At 44.0% G+C, this 10,727-nt stretch overlaps 1 long non-coding RNA gene across 1 annotated transcript; it reads right to left on the bottom strand.

Annotated features, from left to right (window-relative positions):
• Nucleotides 1-8,025: 8,025 nt before the first annotated feature.
• Nucleotides 8,026-10,151, bottom strand: LOC123827524. The gene is made up of 3 exons (XR_006787228.1): nucleotides 10,087-10,151; nucleotides 9,868-9,988; nucleotides 8,026-8,228 (listed from the first exon to the last, which is right to left on the bottom strand). It is a non-coding gene; the product is annotated as an uncharacterized LOC123827524 (long non-coding RNA).
• Nucleotides 10,152-10,727: the final 576 nt, after the last annotated feature.

Raw genomic sequence — 10,727 nt, forward strand, 5'->3', positions numbered from 1 at the left:
TAAGTGAAGTTCCTTTGTAATGAAGTCAGTGCAGTTAAATAAGAATGGGAGGAGTTCAAGAATCATGCATAAATACAGTTGATGGGAACCATATGTCTGAGTGGCCACGTTCCAATAACCTGAGCGAATGCACAGATGTATTGGTGCATTCCTAAATACCTCTACTTCCAACTCTTATTTTATCTGCCAGGTAACTAGGTAAATGGACTAACCTTTATTACCCACCCCTGACCAAAGTGACCATATCCCTCGTATATATGTCTCTCATCTCCCAAGCTGGCACTTTCTTATCATCTGCTACTCTCTGAGCCTTCCTGCTATCAAAGAGAGACACTGTCCAATAATAACCACTTACCACTTGTTGACTGATAGATTAATCTTTAGCAGATAAGTTGCAGTCACTGTGATATCTCAATAGGTCCTTTTAAGCTGCTTCTCTCCAGTTGAAGAAGGAAAATCCTCAACCTGTCAGTCAGGTTGAGAAACACTGTGGTTGGCTGGGTTCCTGCTGGAAGTGTGGGTCCTGCCCTCTTGCTGGAGCTGGCTCCTTACTCTCCTGGGCGTCTCAGCTAGGTGCTGCTTTGGTTTCAAGTACTGCTGCTACTCGGGGCAAAGAAGTTTCCCTTGTCACTTTTCCTTTAGGATCTGGTCTGTCCCTGCCCAAGACTGGTCCTGGAAACCTTCCCCGTATCTCCTGTAGCCCTTCTCCATGTGGTAGCAACATTTCCGATAGGGGCTAAATGGCAAAATCTCCACCAGCAGGGGTTTGATTCTCAGGTCTCTTCCAATACCTGAGGCTGGAGCCTCCTCCCTCCCCTCTCTTCTTCCAGACTTAGATGTGCTTGGTTTCATTCAGCCCCATAGCCTGACTCATGCAGGTATAAATCACACAACAGGGATGATGAGTTGTTTGTATGTTCTGTAATGAAATGTTATCCATACCTAGTATGTAACCCAGATGTTAGCTGAGGTCATCCTCTTTTGAAATGTATGTGAAGTTGACTCAGTACCTGTCCCACACCCTGGAGGAAGTCTGTTGCTCAGTCCAAGGTTTCCAAACATTGCAGGACTGGGATTTTCCTCCCATCTGACTTTGAGTGTTTGAGTCTGCTCTAAATACATTTTGTGGCAGCATCTTCTGCTCTGTTTTTGCAGTCTGACTCAGCAGGGAGACTCAGCTCTTTTTTATTGATTCCCACCTTTTCCCTTTGGAAAGGGAAACAAAGACACACAAGGCACCTATTTGTGCACTAGTATATTTCAGGTTTGGGGATGATGGTCAGGTGTTATATTATGCCAAAGCACAACTCTTAATGTTGGCTATTAGATATTTCTGTTCCTAAAAGTCCTTCAGTAATGTCATATGATTCTATTCATGTACAATTCCCAAATTGGAAAAGCTAACTTAGGTGTTAGAAGTCAGGATGGCACGAAGAGGGACTGGGGTGAATCATGATGGGGTTTTGGAATTCTGGTACAATTCTATTTCCTGATCAGTTGTTGGTTACCCAGGTGATTTGGGGAGAAAGCTATTGAGCTGTACACCTGTGATTTGCACAGTTTTCTGGATTCGTGCTATACTTTAATAAAAAATTTACATTAAGAAATACAGAACACAGAAGAAGCCTGTCAGTAACCTTGTGTCCAGGCATGTAGTTTGGCTCTCTCTCTGCATCCAGACCCTCTCCCCAGATCAGTACAGAGAATTCTCCCACCTGCCCAGCATCTGTGTCCAGAAATCAGTTGTGTGTTTTGATCTGTTAATGTTTTCAAAAAGGACCAAGAGAAATGCTGGCACACAGCACGTTGTCAATGATGAGCCTGTGCAGAGATGGCCCCTCACACACCCTTCTGAAACATCCTCGGCACAGTCGTGCCAGCAAGAAGCAGACAGATTCTCCAGGTGCCCCCTCCCAACTCCTTCCACTCTTCACTATCAGCCTGTCCTCTGGAACCTCCCAAGCTGTCAGGAGAGAGACTTTGTCTCTGCTTCTGACCTTCCAGAGAGGCCTGGAAACCACCTCTACACAGTGTGACAGACAGACTGACATACAAGTCCTGAAGTCATCCCTAGAGCTAAACTGCCCTCAGAAAGCAGGAGCATTGCTCAGGGGACAGGAAGTCAAACTGTGGCTCTTGGAACACTTCTTGGGACACCTGTGGGCATGTCCAAAGCACAGCTCTGAGCCTGGATACCCCATCCTGCAGCATGACCTCTGCCATAAGCTTCACCAGCTCCACTGTTGGGGCCCATCAGTTACGGTGGGACCTGGCACCTGTTCTTCAACAGGAGGATCAATCATGGTGCCAGAGGCTGCAGTTGGTGCCAGCATAGTAGCGCTTAAAGTCAGGTTCCAGGTGAAGGTGGTGAGGAAGTTCAGGCACAAGTGGGTAAGGAGTGCATCATCACATGTAACTGCTGTGGTCAGGTCAGCAGGCTGTCCATGCCTTGAATACCTACATCAAAGGCCAGGGCATTGGCTGACCATCCCAAGTGTGTGTGGCTGTGTTAGCCATACCTGGTTTATTACAGCTATCACACACTCAGCAGGAAGGATGCCAAATCCAGTGACCTGTTGCTATGGTATGTGGAGGAGGACCAGCTGCTCAGGCTCTTCCCAGTTCATTATCACTGTCCGCTATATCCTCGCAGGACAAAAAAACTTAGCAATGTTCTTTTGTAATGATGTTAAGGAGGCAACTGCTTTATCCACTTCTGGTTGCTGCCACTATTGCCCTCACATTTTTTGGCAGGGCATGGTTTCAACAGGACAGGGACACCAGCCCTGAAGAGAAGAGTCCAGAACTCATCATGGGGAATGACTGCCTTTTCTATACCACCCCCACTTCCCATTCCCAGGAAGCTGAAGCCTGCTGGGCCTAACCTTCTGGCCCTGTCTTGGCCTGTGGTGCTGCCATCTCTGTGGGGTCCACTCCTGTTGCTGGTGAGCTGGGACTCTGGGGCTGGGCCTCCATAGACACTGGTTTCAACAGCTAGAGGAGCCTTGATCTTGCTTGGTTTAAATCCCTGGCAGCTCCCCCCAGGAAATGATGCTTGTGTTAATGAGATGAAAACAGCTTTTCACACTGGAGACGGGGGTGGGGGGTGGCCTTCAGGAAAATTCTCTGAGCTCTGCAGGTTCAACTCTTCTGTAAGACCGCACTTCCAGGTCCTCCACCTAGACTCTCTCCTCCTCTGAGTATGTATCTGGGGCTGTATTGGGCTGGGGTCAAGTTAAGAACCAGCCTTCCAGTTTTTTTGAAACCACTAAGTCACTTGGATGCTCAGGGTATGAAGATGAGTGGGGTTATAGTATGAGATGCCCTCCTCCTATGTAGCAAATACTCTCTTTGGTGTCATAGTATTTCTTCTTACCATGGCTCTTGTTTAGGACCCCTAGGGTATCAGCTAGCTCTGAATTTTGACTATTAACAAAGTTCAGGTTCTCAGGTCCATGAAGTTCAGAGGGCACAGATGGGTAATGAGAGGAAGAGATTAGTGGACACATTCTCTTTGGCTGCTCAGCATCTGGACTTTTTTCCTCTATCTAAAGAATTCCTATAGGTAATGGCCAAGTAGGAGACAGAGCTCAGCTCCCCATAAGGAGCTGGCAATGCTAGGTTCATCCTTAGTGATCTCCCTTGACGGGCACAGGCCCTATACACCTGTACAGGACTCAGGCTTGGTGCTTAGCCTTCCAAATGATTAATAAACCCCATTTCTGCTTAAATCTTCCAGAGAGAGTTTTTGTGGTTTGTGACAAGAATCCTGCATGAGGTGAGGGGTTTTATCTCCACATGACCCCAGCGCCACCTTAATAAAGATGTTTGGTTGTCTCTCTTCCTCCTTTCCTGCTCTCTTTTATAGTATGGCTCCTCCGTTATATTATGTTATAGAATGGGCTCCTTTCTACTCCTATTCCTTTGCCCTTGAACTCATCTTAGAATTGACCCAGTGTGGCTGCCTCAGACCCCAGTGGCTTTTCTGGAGTCCTTTAGCCCAGTAGCCTTTCTGAACTTCATCAGGGCTGGCTCAAGGGCCTTGGCACTGCTACTCAGGCCTTTCTTTGGGGATGATACAGTGCCCCACCACCCACAAAGTCCTCCAGCTGGGTCTTTGTACACCCGCAAAGCTGAGAGATGCATATGGGCTTGGGCAGACAGTTGCATGGGAGGCAGAGCTGGGTGTGCTCTTGCTGTAATTGGTCTTTCCCATGGCAGGCCTGCCTGGCCATGGGAACATAATGTGACAAAGGTGGCACCACAAATCTAAGGGGGAAAGAATGGGTTACTTAGTGGCTGGTGTTGAGAAAATATGCTCACTCTAAGGAAGAACATAAAAATGAATCTCTACCTAACACTGCATACAAAGGTAGATCCTAGAATGAGATATGAGCTACATGTCAAAGATAAAATTGTAAAGTTACTAGAAGAAAATGAAAGAAAATATATCATGTTTTGGGGATATGAAAAAACTTATAGTTTTAAAAACTCAAATCATATGGGTAAATGGTTAATTCATTTAATGAGTTTGATTACATGAAATGAAGTAGTTTTGTTCTATAAAGGACATAAAAGGAAGTTAATGGGTAACAGAATTGGAGAAAACACTTCCAATGTTTAAAACTCACAAGGTATTAAAGTCATTCTAGACTACTCAAAGAAATTCTAGTGATCAATAATCCTCCCTACCCCCAGCAATTACAGTAGAAAAATGGGCAAAAGAGATAGACAAGTAGGCAACAGAAACACATGATAGGATGCTCAGAATCACTGATAATTTGAAAAATGCAAATTTGAACAATCATGAGATATCATTTTGCATTTATTAAACTGGCAACCATCAAAAAGCCTGGTAATGCTAGGTTGGAAGGATTTGGTAACACAGAAGTCAATCTTGTGTCAGTGATGAAAATGTAGACAGGGGAGCCATTCTGGAAAGGTGCCTGGTTCTGTTTGGTCCAATGGAGTCCTACATAGGCACATCCTATGACCTAGCAATCCTGTTCCTGGATGTATATTCCAGGGAAATCCTTGCATAGACCCATTAGGAATCTCTTATAAAGCTGTTTATTATGACACACTTCTACAGGGAGTTGAAGGCAATCTGAGTGTTCCTTCCTGGGAGAGTGAGGTGACTGCACATGTTGGGACATTTTGCAGAGGTTAGACAGCTTGAGTTAGCTGTCACACAGCAACACATTAACATGACAAAAACAAAGTAAGAAAACAGAGAAAACAGAGTAAGATATGATGCATATACCATTCACATAAACTCTAAAATATATGCATATAAATCAACAATGCACACTTTACAAGAAAACATTCAAATAAAGATGCCCATTAACAGTAAAATAATGACCTATGGGGGGAGGGGAATGAAAGTAGGGAATAGGGATAAAAGAGAATAAGTTAATCTCTAAGATAAGTAAAGGGCTTTGTGCAGAACAAGCATAATAATATGGCATGGACTAAGCAAAGTAGGAATAAACCAAGCCTCTTCAACCAAAGCAAACAAAATAAAGCAAGAACAAAAGGGAAGACACGATGTGTACATAAAATCTTGATTATACAAGGTGGAGTGTGATGTGGGCTCCATGGCAGGTACTGAGAAAGGGCCATGGAGACAGGGCAGGGAGAGACTGTCTATGTTGGGGAAAGAGAAGAGGCTTTGTGGAGAAGGCAACAAGTTTGAGTGAATGTTATCTAACTAAGAATAGGCCTCTTTCCCAGGTGGCTCACCTAGGAGAGGTCTGCTCACATCAAAGAAAACCTGTCCACCCACTTACACTGAGTTCCGAATCAAACCTTATCAGATTATTTCATCAGAAGCCAAGTATTCACACCAGTGACACCATATATCCTGATGAATGGTTGGAGAGACCAAGGATGGCCTCTTGGCGGGACCCAGAGCCCTCTTGTGGACCCAGAGGCATGGGTGAGGCCACCTCCAGTGGCTAGTCGTAACTTGCTCTCTGTGTTGTAAGGCTCCCCTGTTATCCCCATGTAAAGCTCAACTGTGGATGAATAAAAAGAAAGATCTAAGTTCAGCCAGAGAAGAAGTGGTATCAGGGCCACAGGAGATCCCATGGCACCTGCTCCCAGTAATGGTAGATGAAGGGATAAACCATCCTCCCTCTACAGAGACTGCAGAAGTTAGAGGAGACATCAAACCACTACTGAAGGCCTGCCAAAAAAGAGAACTTGATAGGGTAGAACAGGGAAGAGAACAGAGTCTAAATGAGTGAATGTTTACTCCTTACATGAGATGTGTTCACCCACTGGGAGAAGGCAGCTAACAGGCCAAGCTTCTTAGGGAGTGGAGGAGTGATACTGCATTCCATAGTGTCCTGAAGACACACAGGAGTCACTTGCCACCTCATTTCCATGACATTTTTACCTTGGGGCTGTCTGCCAATCCTCAGAATCCAAAACATAGGGCTGGGGGGACAGAGCTGGTGTGTTCACTGTCCATCAGGGTAGAACCCCAAAGAGCTGTAACTGGAAGTGGGGCGGGAACTGACTCTGTGGTCACCTAGAATACTCTCAAACCCTGGTCCTGGAATGAGTGCCCTCCTGTGCTGGCAGAAGGAAAGGAGGATCCTCTCTGGAAGAAGATCCTAGGTCTCAAATTAATTTACTGAACAGTTATTTCAAGTAAAATGACCAGAAAGCGCACAGGCACATGAGGCACCTGAGACAAAAACAGTATGAATCAGAATCAACAGAAGCTACAGACAATAGAAACAGACCCACTGGGCTCCCTGATGTTAGGGTTACTAGATACAACCTGTAATAAAGCAGTTATTCTGATGTCCGTGGAAGTAATAGAAATACGTTTTATGCAAGGAATTGGAAGTTTTGAAAGCAGCATTGCAGACTCAAGAAAACAAACTAATTAGATATTCTATAACTGAAAAGTACAACAATCCAATTAAGAACTAAAGGAAGGGTTAATAAGAGTTAGTGGAAAAAAAGATAAGTCAGAAGAAACTATGCAGGATGGAGCCCAGAGAGGTATAAAGATGAAAAAGATGGAAGGGAAAATGATTGAGATAGAAGATGCAGTAAGAAAACCTAATAAATGTTTAATTGAAATTTCAGAATGAGGGGAAAGAGAGAGAATGGAGCAGAGACAACATTTGAAAAGATAAACATTGAGAACTTTCCAGAATTGATGAAATCAGCCAATCCTCTGATTGAAAAAGCCAGATGAGAGAGTCTCACTAGAAATAAGAATCTAAAGAACCAGGCATTGGGCAAGCCAAGGATTCCTTCCCTCTTGTGGAAGTTCTCCTTTCATGAGAAGGAGTGATGATACTCTGAGGGAGCTGGTGGATTTCTTTACAGAGGAGTTTTTGTTGTTTTTAAAGATGGAAGAAATTTGGCCTTGTTTATAATCTGAGGCATGAAATCATTTGCGAGTGAGAGGCTGAAAACAGAAGGAGAGATAATGCATGACATTTTTAGGATGAACAGGGACTCATTATGAATAATTATAATAGCTACCATTTATTTAATATTACATGTTGGAGTCTGCTTCAGGAACTTGTCAGACACTGATATTAATTCTTAGGATTCTTAACAATTAATATTTCTATTCAAATATCAGTGATATGTTAATAGATGCTCAGTTTAAAGGAGGGGGGGAAACTTGATTGTATAGCTAATGAGTGTTGGCAGTAGGATCCAAGTTAGGCCTGACTTACTGAAAAGCCTGTATTTTCCCTGCTCTACCAGGCTGCTTTCAGAGCTGCAGTTGGCCTCAAAAATGCCTTTCCTCTCTCTGAGATTGGAGGAGTAGGGTGGAGGTGATGTTTGCAGTGCATAGAGTGTGGATGTCAGAAACGTCCAAACATTGAGAATTGTTATGAGTTTATTGGAGCCAACCTAACAATTGCTGGGAAGCAAAATCTCAATGGATGGAAAAAATGCTCTGGAGAATATCAGTTTTGCAGCTTATTTAATACATTAGAATGAAAGAAAGAGGCATAAGAGGGCTACAGGAAATGCATTGGTGGTAGATTAAGGAGGCAGAGAAAACAAAGCGGGGAGATCTCTAGGACTGGATAAAAAGTAAAACAGAGAACATGCACTTCTTTTCCATTGGTGTGCACAGGATCATTAACAATAACCTTTACAGCACATGGAGGTGTATGCAGGGAAGAAGATGACAATGAAGGTTTCTGTGGTCTCACTGTTACTCTGACATTTGAAGTGTGTATGATCTGAAATGCAAAAAGACAATAGACAGGCTCATGTAGGTGAAGAGGAGCTACAGACCTAGGACGGGACTACCCGTCCCCGACAACCCCTTGACTCACTCAGAGTGGGGGCTGTGCCTGGGCTCCTCTTCCTCCCCCACACTGAGGAGGCTGTGGGCTCCTTACCCATGAACCTAAGCCAGCGGTTTTCAACCGATATACCGCAAGAGGCACACTGGTGTGCGGTTAAGAATTTTTAAAACATGCAATACATGAGTATTTAGTCAGGGCTACGGAGCTCTTTTCCCTTGGATTGTCAAATAAAAAGAAAAAATTACAACAGCACAATAGCCATCAAGTATGATTGAATCAAATGTATAACTTTTTTTGTCAAATCAGCAAAAAATATATTTTTGGTGTGCCACAGAATTTTAATAATTAGTTTATATGTACCACGAGATTAAAAGATTGAAAATCTCTAAACTAAGCGCAGGTAAAACTCTGGAGTGCTGAATGAGAATCCAAAAGCCCCCAGGATGGTGTGCTCTGGGAAGCGCGCGGGTGCCCTCTAGTGAGTGAGTTGGGAACTTCCTGAGGTCCCGCTGTTCTGACTGGGGCGGAGGTACCAACTCCCTAGAGCCAGACTTCGGATTTCCGACCATTGCGACCCGACCCGCGGACAGCAGCGAGCAATGTGGTCCCTGGACTGTGCGGCTCGGGCTTGAAGGTGAGGGAAGAAGTAAGGTAAGGGGTGAGGGTGGGAGCCGGAGTGCGGAGGGGGCCTCTGGAGAGTGAGCGTGGTCTGGTCCTCCAGTGAGCCAGGTCTGAGTCAGTCCCAGTCCAGACCAGCCGGGAGGCCTCCTCTTGCCTCCTCCTGCCTCCGTGTCCCGGTCAGGGGCCTGCATGCCTTTCAGGACTTCATTCTCCTTGAGGGAACAGTGAATACATATGACCAGACAGCTCCACACATTCATGTGGAAACTCACCACTAAAAAGGGTTGGAAATATTCCCAAAGATTTTGGAGCCTATTAAAGAAGGGGAAAAGGAGAGGGGGAAAAGGTCAACAGAGGGGTAAGGGTAATACTTTATGTCAGTCTTGAGACTGTGATCAGTCCCTAGACCGGAAGACTAGAAATAGGAGATAAACTTTTAAATCACTGATGCTTTATAAAAGAAGAAACCAAGGAAATTCAAGCAGTTCTTGAAGAACCAGGAATAAAATACCAAGGGATAGGGAAATCATGGAGGCAGAAATCTATAAAAGAGCACTGCCATTGTGGCTCACTTGGTTGGAGCGTTATCCTGCATACCAAAAGCTGGTGGGTCCAGTCCCTGATGTTTCTTTCTCACATCAATGTCTCACCCTCTCCCTCTCTAAAAAGCAATGAAAATATGTCCTTGATGAGGGATGAAAAATAGTAATAAAATAAAGTATATAAGAGAAGAAAAAACATATCAGAGATCATAATGATTGAAGATGCATTAAGTTCCTCTATTTAAAAAGGTCTCCTAGTAAAAAACCTAGGAACACCTATTTTCTGTTCCTAAGACACACAGCTAAAACAAAATGACACAGTTTGAAAACAAAGAGGCCAGTAAAGGTGTACCAGGAAAAACTAACACCCCCACATCCTTTCATTCTGAGTTCTAGCTCCAACATACCTCTCACATCTCCCCATGCGTCTTCACCTCACTGCTATTCCCTGAGCCAGTGGTGATTTCCCACCTGGACAACAGCAATAGCTTTCTAATTGGTCTCTCCGTGCTCCTCTTGCCTTCTTCCCTATGAAGCAGACAGAATGTTCTTTTTAGAAACAAAAAATCAGATTTGTAAGGTCCTTCTCTTCTTCTGGCTCTTAGAATGAAATTCAAACTCCTTACCCTGACCTGTATGTCTCACCCCCACCCCTCTGTCCCAGATGCTGCCACACTACTGGGCCTTCTCGCTGTTCCGCCAGTGTGCCCAGACACACACTGTCCCTGCTGGCAGAGTGCCATCCCTGAGCTCCTCCTTCTCCATGCTCAGGTGCAGCTCCTGGGTCTCTCCTGCAGAAAAGCCTTCCCTGGCCAGCCTGACTAGGGTCGGGTTCCTTGCCTAGCGACTCTTTATCCTTACCCCGTTTATGTCCTGCAGAGTAATTACAATCCATAAACATCTTGTTTATTTATTTGCTTATTTATTTCTTCTCTAGTAGAATTTTTACTATAGTCTTTTAGGTTCTCAGTATACAATCATATCAGCTGCAGATAGAAATTATTTTTTTCTGCTATAAGAATTAGTTCTTATAATTTCACTTCATTTTAATAATGCAATAGAGCCTTTAACATAATATTGAATAACAGTGACTGTGGTGAGCATCCTCTCCTTGTGCTTATGGAATAGCTTGAGGGTCTCACTGTTTAATAAATTATTTGCTATTGCCTTTTGCTAATTATTCTTGATCATATTTAAGAAGTATATTTTATTCCTATATTAGTTTTATTTTCTAGTTTCTTCTGTGGTAACCTATTTAAAATTTCTC

This window comes from Phyllostomus hastatus, unplaced genomic scaffold, assembly GCF_019186645.2.
Source record: "Phyllostomus hastatus isolate PE091 unplaced genomic scaffold, TTU_PhHast_1.1 phas_contig_86, whole genome shotgun sequence".
NCBI lineage: Eukaryota > Metazoa > Chordata > Mammalia > Chiroptera > Phyllostomidae > Phyllostomus > Phyllostomus hastatus.